The 18,712-nt window shown below is 32.8% G+C and overlaps 1 long non-coding RNA gene across 1 annotated transcript; it reads left to right on the top strand.

The window, feature by feature from the left end:
• Positions 1 to 1,244: 1,244 nt before the first annotated feature.
• LOC142333776 (uncharacterized) lies at positions 1,245 to 13,192 on the top strand. Its single transcript, XR_012758686.1, has 3 exons — positions 1,245 to 1,437; positions 6,368 to 6,494; positions 11,313 to 13,192. It is a non-coding gene; the product is annotated as an uncharacterized LOC142333776 (long non-coding RNA).
• The last annotated feature ends 5,520 nt before the right edge of the window (positions 13,193 to 18,712 follow it).

Raw genomic sequence — 18,712 nt, forward strand, 5'->3', positions numbered from 1 at the left:
GGCCAACAACACCCGTGGTACTATATACATGTCATAAATAAATTTTGACATGATACCAATGCTTTATAAAAATTTTTTTTCAAAGCCTAATAAAAATTTGAGGTTTTTTTTCACTTTTCAAATAGAAAAAAGTCATTATCAGTTCTGTATAATTATGAAGAAAAATCAAATTGTATAACCAAAGAATTAATTAAGAGGCAATCGAAGAGGGGTTAAGGAGCCCATGTATATTGTTAGATGTTACGAGTTGAAAATAGAAAAACATATATCATAGTTAGAAGAAAGTGGGTATAATTAGGTGCTGGAATTATAAAAATGTGAGGAAGAAAAATTTGCTTACCTGATTGGTTACCATAATCGTACGGATGACACGTCGATCCAGCAGAAGAACTACTTAAATCGGATTGTGACATTCCGGTATTCGTACTAGAACGTTGTAATGATTGATTTTGTTGTTGATTTATTGATTGCGGCTGATGTTGTTGCATTTGTAATAAATTAATTAAATCTGTTGATGACGAGTCTGGGTCTTGATGTACAATTGCTCTTTGATCATCGACACTTAACAATTCAACTACTAACATTTCATTACCGCTGTTACCGTATAATATTGACGGTGCATCTATACCGGTCTGTAAATAAAAAGAAAATTATTGAAATATTTACACGTACCAGAATCTATTATTCATTCGTCTGCCTTTTATTAATAATATGAATTCATATCGACGAATTGACAGAAATAGAAATGTATTTTTATAATGAATTGATTTATTCTGTATTCTTCCAATGAATAATTCAGTTTTGAGAGATACTGTGTTTACCAAATAACACTCAATTTTAAAAACCATTACATGTCATGAAACAAAAAAAAATTACAAATTTAAACCGCATTATTATTGTTAAGTTCTTCCATGTAATTTAATTATAGTATCAGTTTTATTTATTTACAGTGTAGCCTTCATGATAGTATCTATAATCCCTTCAACTAAACTAAACTACTAACTACTAACTTACAAACCTACTAACTTAAACAAAATATTCTCTTTATAATCTATCTTTGAACGCATTATCTTGTATTTATTTTAACATTTTATAATCATGTAATAATACTCTTTATTTCTTTTATTGTATTATTTGTAAAAAATATAAATTTTTACTTTCCTGAGTATATAGTTTATATAGTGTAGTGTATAAAGGAAAATATGCTAATCAAGTCAAATTTTACAGGTAGGAGTATTTGCAGATTCTGATCTTTCATGACACTTCTTACCAAAACGACATAATTTTAGCATTGAAAAATTCCAGGAGAATGTATGTTAGCCTGTTGATATTTCTAGACTGGACCAATCGATTTGGATTACATTTTGCATGAAAATTTTTGTATACAAGGCATTGATACCATTTCATTTGGTTATAATCAGGCAAGGCGGCAGAGAGGTATGGATGTTCCTTATGGTTTTTGTATTTGAAAGTTTTAATCAAATATTACATAAATGTTTTGACATAATTTAATGTCTCTTATATAGCTTAGATATTTTTTGGTTTATTCAAAACTCCATAAAGAAGTGGGGACAAAAAATATGTTTTTCTGGATTTTCAGTAGGGCAAATTTGAACCAATAATCGCATTCTTCAAAGATGTCAGATCTGAACTTCCAACACATCCTTGATAAAGAGGACTGCCAGTAGACTGGTTTCTGTCTGGTGGTTACACAGTAAGCCTAGAAGTGTCTGTATGGTAAAGACAGGCATTATGTCCTAAAATACATACTTGAAAACATTTCAGATGAGAACAAAAGTACCAAAGTAAAGCAAGAAAAAGAAAAACAGACAAAGGAAAAGGCAATAAGTGCTAAAATATTTTAAATTAATTTTAATAAATATCATAAGTAGTATGGAAAAAAATGCAGTTTTTATAATAAATAATAACTTTTGTTTTTATTCAGGACGGTCAACAATAAAGACCAATTTAAAATATAACCTTTTGTAAAGAAAAACTGAATCAAATTGCAATATAAAATATTTTTAACAATTTACTTAAACCCCTTATCTTTTTTCTTTTTCTGTTTGGCCTCTGGAACCGCGTTAAGAATTACTTCAGAGGATGAATGAGGATGATATGTATGATTGTAAATGAAGTGTAGTCTTGTACAGTCTCAGTTCGACCATTCCTGAGATGTGTGGTTAATTGAAACCCAACCACCAAAGAACAGTGGTATCCACGATCTGGTATTCAAGTCTGTTTAAAAGTAACTGCCTTCAGTAGAATTTGAACCTTACAACTCTTGACTTTGAAATCAGATCGTTTGTGATGATGAACCCCTTATCTGTTTTCTGTTGTTGATACATCTTTTTGCCTTCTTTAAAGCAAGTGTCCTGACTGCAACTCTATGTTTTGACAATTTCCTCGATTTCAGGTCGGTAGTAAAATTGAGGAATAGTTGATCAAAATCTTCATAAATAAATATGAGAATTTCAATCAACTATTATAAAACATGATAAATATCTCTGTTGGATTACATTGAAACATCGTAAACCGTGCTTAGAAAGGTTTACTTGTTCGTACTTTTGATTGTTAGCAAATTTGGTATCCATCTTGGGACAGTTTGTGCATATGAAAATATCAAAAATATGTCGCACTCATTTGTTTGAGACGCCAGTCATCTTAATGATCTCAAATATCTTCAGTCACCATATCGTGTAGATTTTTTCAGTGTTCTTTGCAAAAAATTGTAATTTTTGTTACTTATAACCTCAACTAGCTAGCCGTCTGGAGTGTTGTTTGTGCTCATATAATGACCATTTTGAAAATTAAAAACTGGCCGGTTTATAAGTAAACTATTCTAATCAATATAGATAATTCACTGTTTATTATATTTAACCGATGTAATTTTATCTTTTGAAAAAAGTAATGTTTGATCACCATACAAAATTCGCTTTTTTCCATTTTCCATAAATAATATCTGATTGATTCAAATGACTGATAACATCAGAATTGTGAATGTTTTTATATGCTCCTTGCAGGGAAGTAGGAAACTAAAAATGTCCTCAAAAACTAACTGCAAGGGCCATCTCTTGATTTTGCATAGACTTATCAAAAATTCCTTATATATCAACAAAGAATCTTCTTCAATTCTCTTATTAAACCGAGCCGGCTATACTTTTTCCTTTTTGATTAGGAGAACTGGCTTTACATGATAGGTGCTTCAGCCGTTAGGTTTATTATGCAAATACCAGACAGTAGAGTCCCTGAGTCGATCTACAAGCAGCTCACCGTATTAGTTTTCAAGAATCCACCGGCCCTTTAGGTCTATGGCATTCTCTATATGGAGAAATAACTGGTAGAGGGGATAAACCCTGAACAATTGTAATGATTGGGAATAAGAGATCAATGTTGAGGAGAAGGGATGGTCAACCTATCAGTGTAGATCAGATAATTTATTGAATTACCCAGAATCTCATCGTGTAAAACAAAAAAATTTATTAATGTTACTTATTAACCTCATTGATTTAATTCTCATCAACACAAAGAGATACATCGATTAAGATAAACACATAGAGAGGATTATTTTTTAAATGTTTTAACTTACTAAACTAGTTTCTGGTTCTTCAGTTTCGACAATCAGATGGTTATTTTTCATAGTCATTGTAATTATGCTACCGTTGGCAGTCGCTGTTGATTTACTAGTATGATCACCAGAATGATGAGAATTGGTTGCGCTTAATGCACTACTTCCCCTACCACCACCGCTGTAGGTTACCACGTCATCTAATTCTTCTACCGATGGAATCTCTGAAAATTGTGTGTCACTAGTTTTCACCTGTAAAAATTAATGAAAAAAAAAAGAAAGAAATATGTAACTTAAAATAAAAATAATTATATAAAATAAACAACAAATTCGAAGATGAATTATTAATTATTGAAGATTATTCATTTTTTATTGTTGTTAATCTGATTGTTTGACTGGTTTGATGCGCTTTTTTAATCCTTCTATTTCATGCTGCTTTCTTTATCAAGTATGTCATCTCTTAATCCTACATCTTTAATTATTTTCATGTATTCTAACCTTGTATTCTCTTACAAGATGTCTGAATGAGTTTACTAGATAAAAAGAATTTTAAAATTATTGATACTCGTAAATATTAAAACTAATATTTAGAATATTAAAAATGTTCTCCGTGTGTTTTTGTTTAATGTATATATGCAGTTCTTTAGAGTTGATGACCATGCCCTTTATGTTTTCCCCAAAAATCAAGCTGAAAGTACTAGGATTTTCAGAGAATTTGAGAGGATAAATTCTTTTCTGGATTTCAGAAAAAATTGAAAACCTCAGAGAATTGAGCATAGTTGCTGGCTTCCTAAGGTTTCTGACCTTGCAGAAAGTTATTAAAGGGATTTGATGTTCCAGTAGTTAAGTCTAGGTAGCTAGAGATTTGCTTAGGTGTTTACTTCGCCAAGATTTTTGGTATCAAGCCCTAAAACAGGTTGTACTTAATGTTTAAGTTTAGACACTGACGTCGCTTCCAAGAGCAGACCAGATCGAAAGTTTAGTTAGTTAAAGTTCGTGGAATTTCCTTGAAACGATTGAATGTTTGTGGGCAGGAGTTCTCACTTTGTTTGTTTCTATATTTTTTTTTAAAAGTACTCGGGTGGCAGCAGGTCAAAAATTATTGTTGTTGCAATCAATGATTTTCTGTGGCATGAGAAAAAGTCCTGCAATATATAAACTCAAATTAATTAAAAGTTGATTATTACAGTCTAGCATGTTAAAGTTTGTTTAATTGTGATTAGTCTTTTTCAGTGTTAGATGAGGCATGGGGATCATGCTTCCATGTATTTGGTCAAATAATTTTGAGGGCTACGTAATAGGACAGAAGAGTGAAGATGTCTTAAGAAACCTATAGTGGAGACAAAAGCTGAGCTAAAATTATTGATGAAAATGTCTACCGAGGTATTTGTATCAATGGCATCCTTACAGAGGTCTATCTAATGACTGATATGTAATCGGTGTCTGAGGGTCATAAGATAACTTCAGGTAAAGCTTATTAGGGCTAGGAACAGAAGGGGTTATCCGGCAACCGGAATCTTCACAAAGTGGGAGTCTTCCTTAGGATGTTGCTATAAAGAATAATCACTTATTCTTTAAAAATAATCTATCTGTATTAAACTGGATAACAGAATATTTTTGTATAACTCTGCACAATATATTTTAGCACACAACAAAGGGCTTACCTTTTTAATTTTTTTATCGGTTTCTAATACATTTAATAAATTTTCCCTGTGGTTTATTTAAAATAGAATTAAAATACTTTTTTTTTAATAAAACACAATATTCTTTTATTGAATTTTTAATTAATGGTAATTTTAAAAAACTGATTTTTCTTAATATGCCCTACTTTTGTCTTCTATACCCTGCACTTATTTAATATATGGTTAATAACCTCTATTAAATGTACATGTAAGTTTAAGTTTTTTTTATGTAGTATCTTTGTATATTTAATTCTGTGTTGTTTCATTAATGGTGATCTCCATGTTAAAGTGGTACCATCTCTACCTTTCATCAGGAGGTTCTGGGTTCAAAACCCAATCAGACATAGCAATTTTCATTACCTAAAAAATTAATTATTATATATCACAGTAACTTTTATTGGTCGGTCAGCCTGTTATCACTATTTAAATAAATAAATATATTTATTATAATAATTTTTTATTTGTTTGTATAATATACACTTAAAGTTCTTGTATTTTTTTAATTTTGTATTTTGTGATGCTTTATAATTTCAGCAGAATTTAGGATCTTGAAATGAAGTTTCTAGGGAGTAGTGTATGAATAACATGGCCAAAGGTGTGGTTAAGAGGGAAAACTCTTCTAAGTAAAAAGAGAAATAAAGGATGAGATGATGTGGTGTGTAAAGAGTGTAGAAGAAAGGATTTTACTTTAAAGGATGTAGGAGATGAAAATGGAACGTAGCCAAGGACCAGTAACCAGTGGGTAAATGGAGTAAAGGAATGTCTGTAGAAGAAGGCAAAAGTTTGAAAGGTCTTTTAGTTAAGGTTTTAAGTTTGAACAGATTTAACAATTGTTTCAAAATGGCACCCGATTATAATAAAAATTTAGTTCAATGAATAATACAGTTTAAAAGAGCACATAGCTTGCATTTCCAAGTAAACCTGGTATAAACCTCTGGTGGCATGTATGGGCAAATAGTACATACTCAGTTCCATGGATGGTTCCATGTAACAAGAGTATTCTCAGGATTGGTAAATATGTTCCTTTAGGAAGACTTATTCTTGAACTGCTTTTCTAATTTTATTTTGCCGATCTCTACTTCAATTTATAACAGATCAATGTAAATTTGTTTATTAGTTATGTGGTAGAAGAAGTACATCCTTGGTGTGTTCTGCTGGATGATAACTGTTTGAGGATATGTCCAGGAAATCTACTTCCTGTCTGATGGCTGCACAATAAACTTTATGGCTGAAGCACTGCTCAGGTAGTATAAAAATATATAAGTGTGCCGTGGAATGTTAATGTTCTTAAAGATAGTTATACCATTTTTTTTGTGACTGTCACATTATCTTGAACGATTTTGATTAAAAAACAAAATTAATATAGTTGTTTGATTGTATATACCTAATGCTGTTGTCAGCTGCTACATAAAGTCTATACAGTTTTATGGTGGCTTTCTTTGTACAGATAGGGTAGTTAACAGTTTTTTCTTTGGTAAGAAGTACGATACATTTTTACGAATTAGTCGGGAAAAAATGTATATTACAAATATAATTGATATATTTCCATCATATTATAAAACTATTTATTATGCAGTCAGAACTGTAGCCATAAAGAATTTAATTTATGTCTATTTTAAATTAATTGTACACAAACTTACCTCTTCAGGCTGTAAAGCGTGATTCGATTTGCTTGTGTCCATTCGTTTTTTCTTACATATTGAAAAATTTAAATCTAAATATCCTTCATTTGTTTCTCTATTTTTTATTATTTTTCTGAAACAAAAACATTTAAAAACAATATTTAACAAAAAATTGTATATATTTAAAATATAAAAAAAAATAATTTTTATTTCTTCACCCATGTAGTAACAAGTAATTCAAAAAGAACTTCACAAATTTAAAAACGTGTAAAAATTTATTGAGATAACTTACAAATTCGCTTGAGGTCTCATTTCATAGAAAAACACATCAAGATTTTCACCCAACATTCACTTTTGTTTGATATGGCTTCCATTTGTAATGTAACATATATCTCACCTGAAATCGATTTCATTCCAGATTGTAGCTAGCAAGTCGGACATTACCTCTACAGCTGCGATGTTAATGCAAAGTCTTAGCTCAACAAGATCAGTAGGCAAAGGTGGTATATAAACCCGATCTTTAATGAAACCCCACAAGAAAAAATCTAGTGGGATCAAATCTGAGGAGCAAGGTTGCTATGCAATGGATCTTCACGACTGACCCTCCGACCTGGAAATCTAGTATGAAGAAAATCTTGGACTTCTAGGTGATAGTGAGGTGGTGCCCCATCTTGCTGATAGTAATGGCATCCATCTTGGTCATTGGACTTAGGAAACAAGTTAGGTCATTTGGATACTGAACTTAGGAAATAGAATATTTTCAAACGCAACCAGATAAACAATAACATTTACGGTTGCGTCCTGGAAGAAGAACAGGTTGTTCTGTCTGGAAGAAGAACAATCTGTCTCAACTCTGTGCCAAAAGTAAATTTTATGCCTACTAGGAGGCTCCCTACTGTCCTCTCTACAAAAATTACGTTAAATTGCAGTTGCTGACTGCAAATCATGAAATTAAAACACAGAAAGCACATTTTGCACCAATAATTGTATTTGTTTTTAATAACACTGGTGACTGTGCTGGTGGCTGAATTCGGTAATGATGAACAAATCAAAACTTGATGTGATGTATTTTTCTATGAAATGAGATCTCAGTGGAATCAAAGTTATCTCAATAAATTTTTATATGGTTTTAAAGTTGTGAAGTCCTTTTTGAATCATCCAAATATATTGTAAAAGGAAAGTATGCAAATCAAGTAACATTTTGCACATCAAATTTTTTTTTGATGTAGTTTCGTGACTCCTTATATTAAAAGAAAAAAAAACAATTTTAGCACTGACAAATTCTGTAAGGATATATATGTAGCCTGTTTGCTTGATATCTCCTGACCAGATGACCGATTTTGATGAAATTTGTCAATATGATTTTTGTATATGGGGCTTTGATGTTATTTAATTTTGGCTACAATTGATCAAGGGTGATCTATCCAGATTTCATGGCTCCTGTTTTACTTCGCCAAGATAAATGTTTTGGCATTGAGTCCCAGTTAGCTGAGATATTTGCTGTTATGATGTGTGGAGAACTCTGTGATGGAGCTGTGGTGTGGGAGTGTGTAGGCATTCACCTCGCTATCAAACACTGACTAGAACAAAGAAATAGGGTATGATTTCATTACAGGCTTATTAAATTTTTGAATCTTTTTTTTTGATTCTTAAGTAAATCAAGAGGACTTTGAGTAATTGAATTGTAGAACAAAATTGTTATTGTGATCATCATGTTTTCTTGGTATGATAGTATTTTTGGTGTTTAAAGAGTCGATCAAATGATTTAAGCGCATAGTCTAATTGAAGTTAGATATAGGAAGAGTTTTTGTATGAAATTGTTGTATTAAAAAAAAAAAATTGGTGGTTGATAGTTACGGTCATGATTGGAAGAGGCCATATAGACGGCAAAAGTAAATTGTGCAAATATACTGATAAAAATGTCTGCACAGGCATTCGTCTGCCTAGTTGACTCAGTACCTGGTGTGTTAAGCCTCGAGGCTACACCAGTCTGCTGACCATACATGCAAAATGTGTTCTTTGTTAGTTGTAAAATTTCATTAGTTTAGTCAGTGTCGACTGTCGCCGCTAGTATACCACCACACCTGTGCGAATTAAATTTGTTATGAGCACAAGCTTTAGTTGGAATCATTGAATTAAATAAATGAAAAAATGTTGTATTTAAATAAAGCGATAAATATCTTCAATCAAGTTGTGAGTGTAAGCCGTGCATCAGAAACTATCTACAGTTGTAGGACTTTCCTGGCACATGGCTTTAGCGCCGTAATGGGAAAGTCCTATAACTGTGTTGTCAGCTTTTGTTTCATTAGAAAAGAAATAAAAAATTAAAAAGGTTTTTGGTTATCTTCAAATTTTTATTTATGCAATTTATTTTTTTATTTGTGCAACTAACAACATTATAAAATATTATAACACTTAAAAATTATTATTATAATGTATTCACTTTCAAAATAGGGAAACGTTTGTTTACAAAAAAAAAGAATCTTTTTTGGAGCTAATTAGCAACAGCTTCTACGGTAGTGTTTTTAATGGTACTTGTCGTAAAAGGTTAGGAAACAATTCAAGTATGCAATTAAATAATATATTATGTTTTTTTTTCTCAAATTCCGTCGGTATGTTAATGTCATATCATTTAAAGTGATAGAATTTTCAGCTTTTGTGTATATTCTGATTTGTGTGGCCGAGTGGTAATGTCTCTGTCTTTTATCTGGAGGCCCCAGGTTCGAATCTCCCCTCTCACAGTCAGGCACGAGTTTCTTCCCTTAGCGCATAATACATTACCATCCAATTGTAGTTGTTATCAGGTCTGTTGTTGTATAAATAAATAAATTTTCATGCAGAAGTTAATGTCTTGTTTCTATGAGATGATTTTAAAAAAAGACAGTATGAATTATATAACTTTTCTCGGTTTCACAGTCAAGTTATACAATTCATTTCTGGTGAAAAGGGAAAAATGGAAATAGGGTAAAAGTGAAAGGTTAAATTTTGTGAAATTCTGTAATGTTCAGTTTTTTAATGTTTTATCAAACTTTCAATTGTGTTCATTTAATCTATATATACTCAAATCTAGCAATAGCAAAGCATTACCGGGTCTGCTAGTAATTATATGAAAAATTATTAAATAAAAATTTTATGTGAAGAAGTATAAGAATTATGTTGTAGTTTATCCTTTACTTTCTTTTTCTGTTTAGCCTACAGAACCACTGTAAGGTTTTACTTCAGAGGATGAAATCTATGAATGTAAATGAAGCGTAGTCTTGAACAGTCTCAGGTTGACCATTTCTGAGATGTATGGTTAATTGAAACCCAACCACCAGTATCCACGATCTAGTATACAAATCTATATAAAAGTAGCTGCCTTTACTAGGATTTGAATCTTAGAACTGTTGACTTTGAAATCAGCTGATGTGCAAAGACGTGTTCACCACTAGGGTTAGTTGTAGTTTATCTGCTCAAAATAAACACACTATTACAGATTACAAAAATAATTTAGAAATTTTAGAGATTTGCAACGTCAATAAAAAGATGAACATCCTAGTAAAATACCACATTTATAGATTGAAAGAAAAAAATAAAATGATCAATCGACAACTATGAAAATTATGATTTACTTAAAGTAAATTATAGCAGTTGGTAACAACATTCACAACAAATAATTACATTATATAATTTACATTAACAGCTGATTTTGTGCTTCTTCACTTAACATTTTTATTTATCTATTTATTTAATAATTTTTCATATAATTATAATATTAATCACCAACTGACAATGCATCATAATTGTGAAAGTTAAGTTTTGGAAGTTTATTAAATGGTTTATATTACTGTGTTTGGTGTTTTTCTTTACAATATCAATTAAGAGCAGTTAACACAGTGGTAACAATGTTTTAAAACGTTGAATTTTCATTAAAAAAAAAAAAATTATATATATATATATATATATATATATATATATAATAGCAGATAATATAATTATATATATATATATATAAAAGGAAATTACATTAAGTTTTAAGTGATGGTATTTACATACTCTTCAAATCTCAAAATGTAAAGAAAATTCATTTTCACTTCCTATTACCACCATGTGACCAAAAGTAATATTATACTTTTCTTTGAAAAGCCAGTAAACAACCTCAATTTTTTGTATTCTGTAAAATATCTTTAGATCTGCACAAAAATTTTCATTAACAGCTTCAACATTCTTACGAAAAAATGAAGTTATTGGTGAAAAATCTGCCTTTATTGAAGAGACTTAGAGAAATCCTACTTTAAGGATGTGATCAAAAAACTTCAAAGCATCGTTGGATTAAGTATATACACTTGAAAGGAGATCTTATTTGGAAATAAAGAAAATCTTTCCCAAAAAATTGTGTCTATTTTTGCATAGGATTACTGGAATACCCACAATAATAATAATTTTCTTCTTTTTTTGTAGGAGTGACGTGGAAATGCAGTTTATGAATGGAGTGCCAGCTTCCCGCTGGCGGTCTTACAAAACCACTCCCTTTCTACCAAGACTTGGTCCAAAGCTGTTTTACACATTCCTTCAGGTCGAATCTTCCTATTTAGGCCTGAGAAGGTGGCCACCTAGTTTTCAAATGGTTTAGGGTGATCCACGTCGACCTTCTCTGCCCTGAGGATGGCTGCGATGAATCAGACCACCCTCTCCCAACTGCTCAGATCCCGGAACGTACTGCAACCACATCGTAGGGACGCCAGCGCTCTGTGATTCGCCTCTAGGGTCCCTCGATCTGCTGCCTACCGAGAAAATGCGAAAAAGGTGTGCTCAGTGTTGTACCGTACACCGAGACAATAGTGACAGTCAGGTAATGGTGCTTTCCCTATGGGATGGAGATAAGGTGGAAGTACTCGTAAGCCGGTAGAAACTGGGTCACATAATACACCACCTCTCCATGCCGCCGTTGTGTCCACGGTCAGACCTGAGGGATGAGCCTTGCGGTACATCATCTTGCGCCAGGTGAGAAATGTTCTTTCTTGGCGATGGTCTCCCTATCTTCGCCTGCCCGCCACATCTGATAGGCCGTCCAGTGCTGCTTTGACAAAAGAGAAATGAATATGAAACCGGCGACCACCAGAACTGCAGATTCGGAAACCTTCCGGTACATGGAAGCGACTCGAAGGCAGCAGTGCGTTGGACATGCGTGAGCCACTTCTGGTTTCTCTCATATCTTAGCGTCTGGATTCATACTTTCACCTTGTATAACAACATGTTATGCATCATGGACATCAACAGTCACAGTCTGCTGGCCTTCAGTCCGTTGATATTCGCCATAAGCCAGCTGAGAGCGGTTATGGCTCTTGTGGCTTTGTCGGCAACTTTCCGTAGCTACTCAGGAAAACTAACTTTCTGGTTAGTCATACCGACGTAAATCGCAGTCGGCTTGTATCGACTTCATCTCTGACCCGCAAGAATTGGAGGGTGTCAATATGCTTTTTCGTTAGAGCTACGATCTTCGTCTTGCTGAGGGTTAGAGAAAAACCTGTGGTCATTTAGCGCTGGACCCTGTGCATCACTTGGGTAAGTCTCAGTTGGGCATGCTCCAATAGTGATAATAATAAAAAAATTATCATTAAAAACATGATTTAATGCTAGTGTGTAATAGTAGCAGTGAGTCACTGATAAGGATTGCAAAAATAACAGAATGTTTTTTAAAAACTTTTTATTATAAATTGATTTTGTCATTTCAAAACTTTATATTTTAAAGTTGTTAACATTATTGATTGTCAAAGATAAAAACTTATCAAAAACCAAGTTCTTATTTATTAATATTAAAAAAAACTACAAGAATGTAGTATATAAATATAAAATATCAAATAAATAACGAATGTCTGCTATTATATATGTGTGTGTGTGTGTCCCTAACTTTAACCCTTATGTATAAATTTATCTCATAAAACAGCTTTTTAAGTTAGTTTACATAGTCTGTTTTATACTGTTTACTTTTCACAGTAAGTTTAGACTATATTACTTGATAGACTACATGTTGCTTGTTGGTTACTATACCGCACGATAGATAGCGTTCGGATCGTGTTACACTTTGTAGTTCCTTGTTTTATATGTGTATTAAATATTCAACACTTGTCTTGTCTAGCGGGAGATTATTTTTTACAGTTTGTTTAGTTTAGTTTTCCCTAAATGGTCTTACATTATAACTTCCTTTTGTAAACTGACATTTCTTTTTAAGCTTTTTTTTGTGTAGTAGTAATATAAAGCTTACATTTTCTAACGTCAAAGTTTTGATGTATTATAAAAAAAAGAAATATATATTTATAAATATTGTTTTCGCTTTCATGTTGTATGCATTTTATTATTTATATTTATGCGTCTTTTATTTGTAATAAAATGTGTATTATTTTCAATTTCTGTTGTAAAATGTTTTTATTATCGGGTGTGGAAATGTGATATTCCTATTGGCCAATTTGTTTTTGAGACTTTTATATATAAATTAGTAGGTAGATTCAGTAAAATATTATTATCTTGGGTAATCTCAGAGAATCGTAAAGTTATGAGGCTGGCATCATGTTTAAGTAAGTATCATTTTTATATAAAAAAATAAGCAAATTTAAAGAAAAAATTATATTCACCTGAAAATCTCGATTTTAATGTACAGTTTTACTTAATTTCTGCCTACATTATGGAACTTTTATCGGATGATCAGTTTTTTACACTCTAGCTTCATAAAAATCTTGTGCTTAAGAAGATAGTAGCGTTGACCGAGGTGCTGTTTTAAATGCAGGAACAAGTGGTAGTCACTGGGTGCTAGGTCACGATTATATGGTGGGTGATCAATTTGTTCCCGGCCAAATGACAGAATGTGTCGTGTGCGGCCAAGCATTGTCGTGAAGCAGCACGATTCCCTTACTTTTGTTTTGAATTGCAGACGTGCAGTTTATTCAAGGTCATAGTGTATGTTTTCTCATTTATTGTTTCATCTCGAGTAAAAAATTCAGCGAGCAAAATGTATCCCAAAATATAGTACATATGTTTTTCTCGATTGATATTATTTGTTTGAACTTCACTTTCTCGGGAAATGTTGAGTGTTTCCATTCCACGGATTGTTGTTTTGATTCTGGTGAGAAGAAAAAGTTATTATCTAATCGGAAAACAAGTTGAACGAAGCGTAGCGTACTGTTGATTATGAGAGGCAAATCCCAGTCCGAGGGTATCTATGCTTCTTGCTTGTAGTCGGTTGTTGCATGTAGTCGGCTGCTCTAGGTCACTTGCAATTGTCGTGATTCTGTTATATTCTCTACATTGGGAACAGACGTGCTATTAAGAATGCACTCGTATGATTTTGTAGTTGGTCGTAGTCTCTTTCAGCGGATGAGCGGTTTAAGTTGCTTACCTAATATAATAACTGAATAATTTATTGGCTATATTAACTCTTTAAAACGCCTATTTAAGTCATTATGACTTAAATATTCTGTTCAAAAAACCTATTACTTGACAAGAAAGGATTAATAAATGAAAAAACCGTCGATTCAAAAATATTTAATCTGTGTGAAGACCATGAGAAAAAATTTATGTAATTATTAAAAAGTATTCTTTTATACAGCTCAGGTGTAGATCCATATTTGTTAAAAAATAATTAAAAAGCCAACTACACAGTTGTAGGACTTTCCCGTCCCATCACGCAGTTTTTTTTTGATGCACGGCTTACACACACTATTTAAAATATTTATCATTTTATATAAGTATAATATTTTTATTTTTATTTAATTCAGTCATTCTAACTAAAGCGTGCGCGCATACTATTTCATTTGTGCTGGTGTGGTGGTACGAGTGACCACTATAAATACTTCTTTACACTTTGAAGTAACTTACCTCTGAAGTAAATACCTTACGGTAGTTCCAGAGGCTAAACTGAAAAAGATAAATGACTACAGCAGCTGTACGTCAGTGCCACACTAGTGCTCCTTATGGTGAGAAGAGGTACTAATGATACACTATACCCGCTTAACCGCTAGTTTATTTAGAGCATTTTTGGGGTGGGGTGTGATTTTACAGAGATTTTTTTTGAAAATATTTTTTAATCTACAAATGTTAATTACATGAAATCTTGTGATACTGAACTTGACTTTGCTGTACAGCCTCAACCCCTTCACTTTTTAAGTTTGAAATTTAATGGCATCAATGCCTCTATATAGAAGTAATCTTACAGTTTGGTCAAAATGGGTCAACTAATTCTGGAGATATAAAGTGTGAAAACACACGTGTATACACAAACGTTTGCATCCGGTTTTTTTTTGGGTTTGTTAGGTAACAAAATGTCAAAACGGCCCAAATTGGGCCGAATACAATACTTTTCCTTCTAAAGCTGTAGCTCAGCTATAACGCTAGACAGGAAAGCGAAAAGTGTACTTTTATTTAGGTTTTTTTTAAAGTATTTTGACAACAAAGTACACTAATCAAGTGACATTATTTTTACTTAATTGAGGAATAAATTGAATACTAACATTATATGGCTGTATCTGCTGTTAGGCAGGTCCTTTGCACCTATCAAATACTTTTTTTTTCGTTCTCAGATATACCTTTAAGTTCCTCATAGTATTCCCGTTACCTTTTAGATCATTCGTAATTGGTTTCTCTTATTTTTGATTTTATATTTATCCTTTTCTAGCACTCTTTTATCGATCATTTTCTTCTCATAATTTTTTCTATTTATCGCCTATTCTGGATCGGTTTTATTTTGTTTTCTTTTCTCATTATTTAATTTCTCTGTGTATGTTTGTCTGTTCTTCGTCATGTCTTCATTTCAAATATCTCCAACCTTTCTTTTTTTTACCACGATTTGTCCTGTAATAATGTATGGTTCTTCATAGGAATAACCAAATGTGGCCTGCCTACACAATTTTTCCCTTCTACCTGTCCTTCCAATATTAAAGCGACTATTCCAGGATGCCTTAGTATGTGGCCTATAAGTCTGTCTCTTCTTTTAACTATATTTTTCCAAATGCTACTTTCTTCATCTATTCGCTGCAATACCTCTTCATTTGTCACTTTATCCACCCATCTGATTTTTAACATTCTCCTATAGCACCCCATTTCAAAAGCTTCTAATCTTTTCTTCTCCGATACTCCGATTGTCCAAGTTTCACTTCCATATAAAGCGGCACTCCAAACATACACTTTCAAAAATCTTACATTAACTTAAATTAAAAAACCTTAACACTGAAAATAAAAATTAACCATTAAGGATATTTAACCTAACAAAAATTTACGTGCGTTATAAATTTAAAGCCAAATTTTAAAACAAAAATCAAATTTAAAAAAAAAATATATTAAAGAGGAACCTTAAAACCACACTTTTAAACAATCAACAAAACAAAATAAAACGGTTCTTTTTTACCACGGTTCTTAAGTACTTTCTGTTATTAAGATATTCATCAGTTTATTACCTTTTATTGTTATTACTTTAGCTTCCATAATATTCATTTTCATACTCTATTAGTTTCTTCTAATTGTGTAATTATCTATCAAATCCAAATCTTTCCTTCACTCCCAAAAAAAACTTATACAATTTACTACTGCCGCTCTAAAATAAGGCTAACTTTAACGTTTTATTCTTATGGTGAAACGAATTAAGGCATAACATGAATAATTTATAGAAATAATAAATGTATAATAATTAAAATAAATGAATAAATAAATACCTTATTGCGAAAGCTATGGCCACTGCACAAACCATTGGTATCATTAATGTAATACAGACTAATAATACCCTTTCCTTATCAGAAAGTTCTGTAACAAAAATAAATAAAACATTAAGAAATGTATTAACTAAATATTATTTAAGTACTGCTGAACCGATTTTCAGAAATGTTTATGAATTGTCTTTTTTGTAAATATGATCGATGCTGAAAAATATACATTTTTATTCAATTTGTAGATTTTTTAAAAAGAAATCGAATCGATTAAGTAGTTTATACTTATTAAAAATATAATGTAATATATATATATATATATATATATATATATATATATATATACGAGGTGAGTGAGAAAAGTAATGACTTTTTACTTACCATAGTTTTTATTTTTTTTCAAATAACAATATTATCCCCTTCAAAGTAGTTCCCTTGTGCAGCTATACACCGGCAGAGTCGTTCCCACTCCTGGTAGCAGCGCTGGAAGGTTTCAACCGGTAGGACTTTTAACCTGTCGGTCACACTTTTTTGAATGTTCTCCAGCGTTTCAAAATGACGTCCTTTTAAGACACGTTTCTATTTCGGGAAAGGAAAAAGTCACAAGGACTCAAATCAGGTGAATAGGAGGTTAAGGAACCGTAGGAGTGCGTTTTGAGGTCAAAATATCCCTGATGAAAATGGCCGTGTGAAACGGGGCATTCTCATGATGAAGCATGCACTTGTCTGCAACGTCTGGTCTCACGCGAATCACTCTTTTCTTGAGCCTTTCAAGGACACCTTTGTAAAACACTTGGTTGACTGTCTGTCCTCGAGAAACAATTCTTTATGCACGATACCCCTACTGTCAGAAAAGCAAATCGGTACGGTTTTGATCTTTGATTTGCTCATTCGACATTTTTCGGTGGAGGAGATGACGGACTGTGCCACTCTTCGCTTTGTCGCTTTATTTCAGGATCGTACTCAAATATCCAGGATTCATCGCCTCTGATCACACGATTGAAGAATTCTTGGTCATTGTCAATCCTCCCAAGATGATCATCACACACGTTTCTTCGACCGTCCTTCTGATCCGTTGTGAGGTTTTTCGGCACCAATTTCGCACAAACCTTTCGCATGTCCCAATCGTCTGTCAAAATTTGATGTACGGTGAAAGCGTTTAAATTTAACCGTTCACTCATCATCCTTATTGTTAAACGACGGTCTGATCTCACAAGAACCCTCACGCGCTCAACGTTTTCATCAGATTTTGAAGTTGAAGGTCTCCCTGAGCGAGGCTGATCTTCAACCTGTTCTCGACCTTCCAAAAATGATTTGTGCCAGCGGAAAACTTGTGCTCTTGGTAAGTAATGTTCCCCATAGGCCTCTTTCAACTTTTCATAGGTCACACTCGCGGATTCCCCAAGTTTAACACAAAACTTGATCGCACAACGTCGCACCAAATTCCGATTGGAGCATCGTATCACACAATTTCACTGATGGCGCTGTCAAAAATAATGTGTTGGCTGAATAATGAGTTGAAATTCATACTGAGCATGTGGAACGGATGAACAAACCGGTCTAGCATAGACAGGTAGACAGCGGTGCCAGATCGCTCGCAGTGTTACCAATCTCATTACTTTTCTCACACACCTCGTATATATATATATATATACACGAGGCATATTTATAAAATAAGGGCCGTTTGGTCATTAAAAAAATATTAATACGTGAGAAAAGGTTTTTACTTGCAGTTTTAGTTTACTACATATCTACTTCAATTTTCCACATAACCAGTTATAACCGTTTTTCGTAATGCTGTACCGGTTTCTATAATCCCTGTGCAAAGAAGTTCGCCGCCTCGGAATTAAAACCGGTTGACAGCGGCAGTCTTGAGTTCCTCGTCGTTTCCAAACCGTTGCCAACCAAGCCGCTTTTTCAAATGCTAGTAGAGGAAGTAGTCGCTATGTTCAAGTTCGGGACTATATGGTGGGTGGTCAAAAATTTCCCGACGAAAATCTTAAATCTTCTTGGTTAAGGCAGCGGTGTGAGGACGCGCGTTGTCGTGAAGTAGGATTACGTCGGACGACAGTTTACCGCGTCGTCGATTGCACGTCTCAGTTTGGTGAGCGTTTCGCAGTACACGTCAACTGTAATTGTTAATCCGTGTTCCGGGAAGTTAACGAAAAT

Source organism: Lycorma delicatula, chromosome 13 (genome assembly GCF_047948215.1).
Source record: "Lycorma delicatula isolate Av1 chromosome 13, ASM4794821v1, whole genome shotgun sequence".
NCBI lineage: Eukaryota > Metazoa > Arthropoda > Insecta > Hemiptera > Fulgoridae > Lycorma > Lycorma delicatula.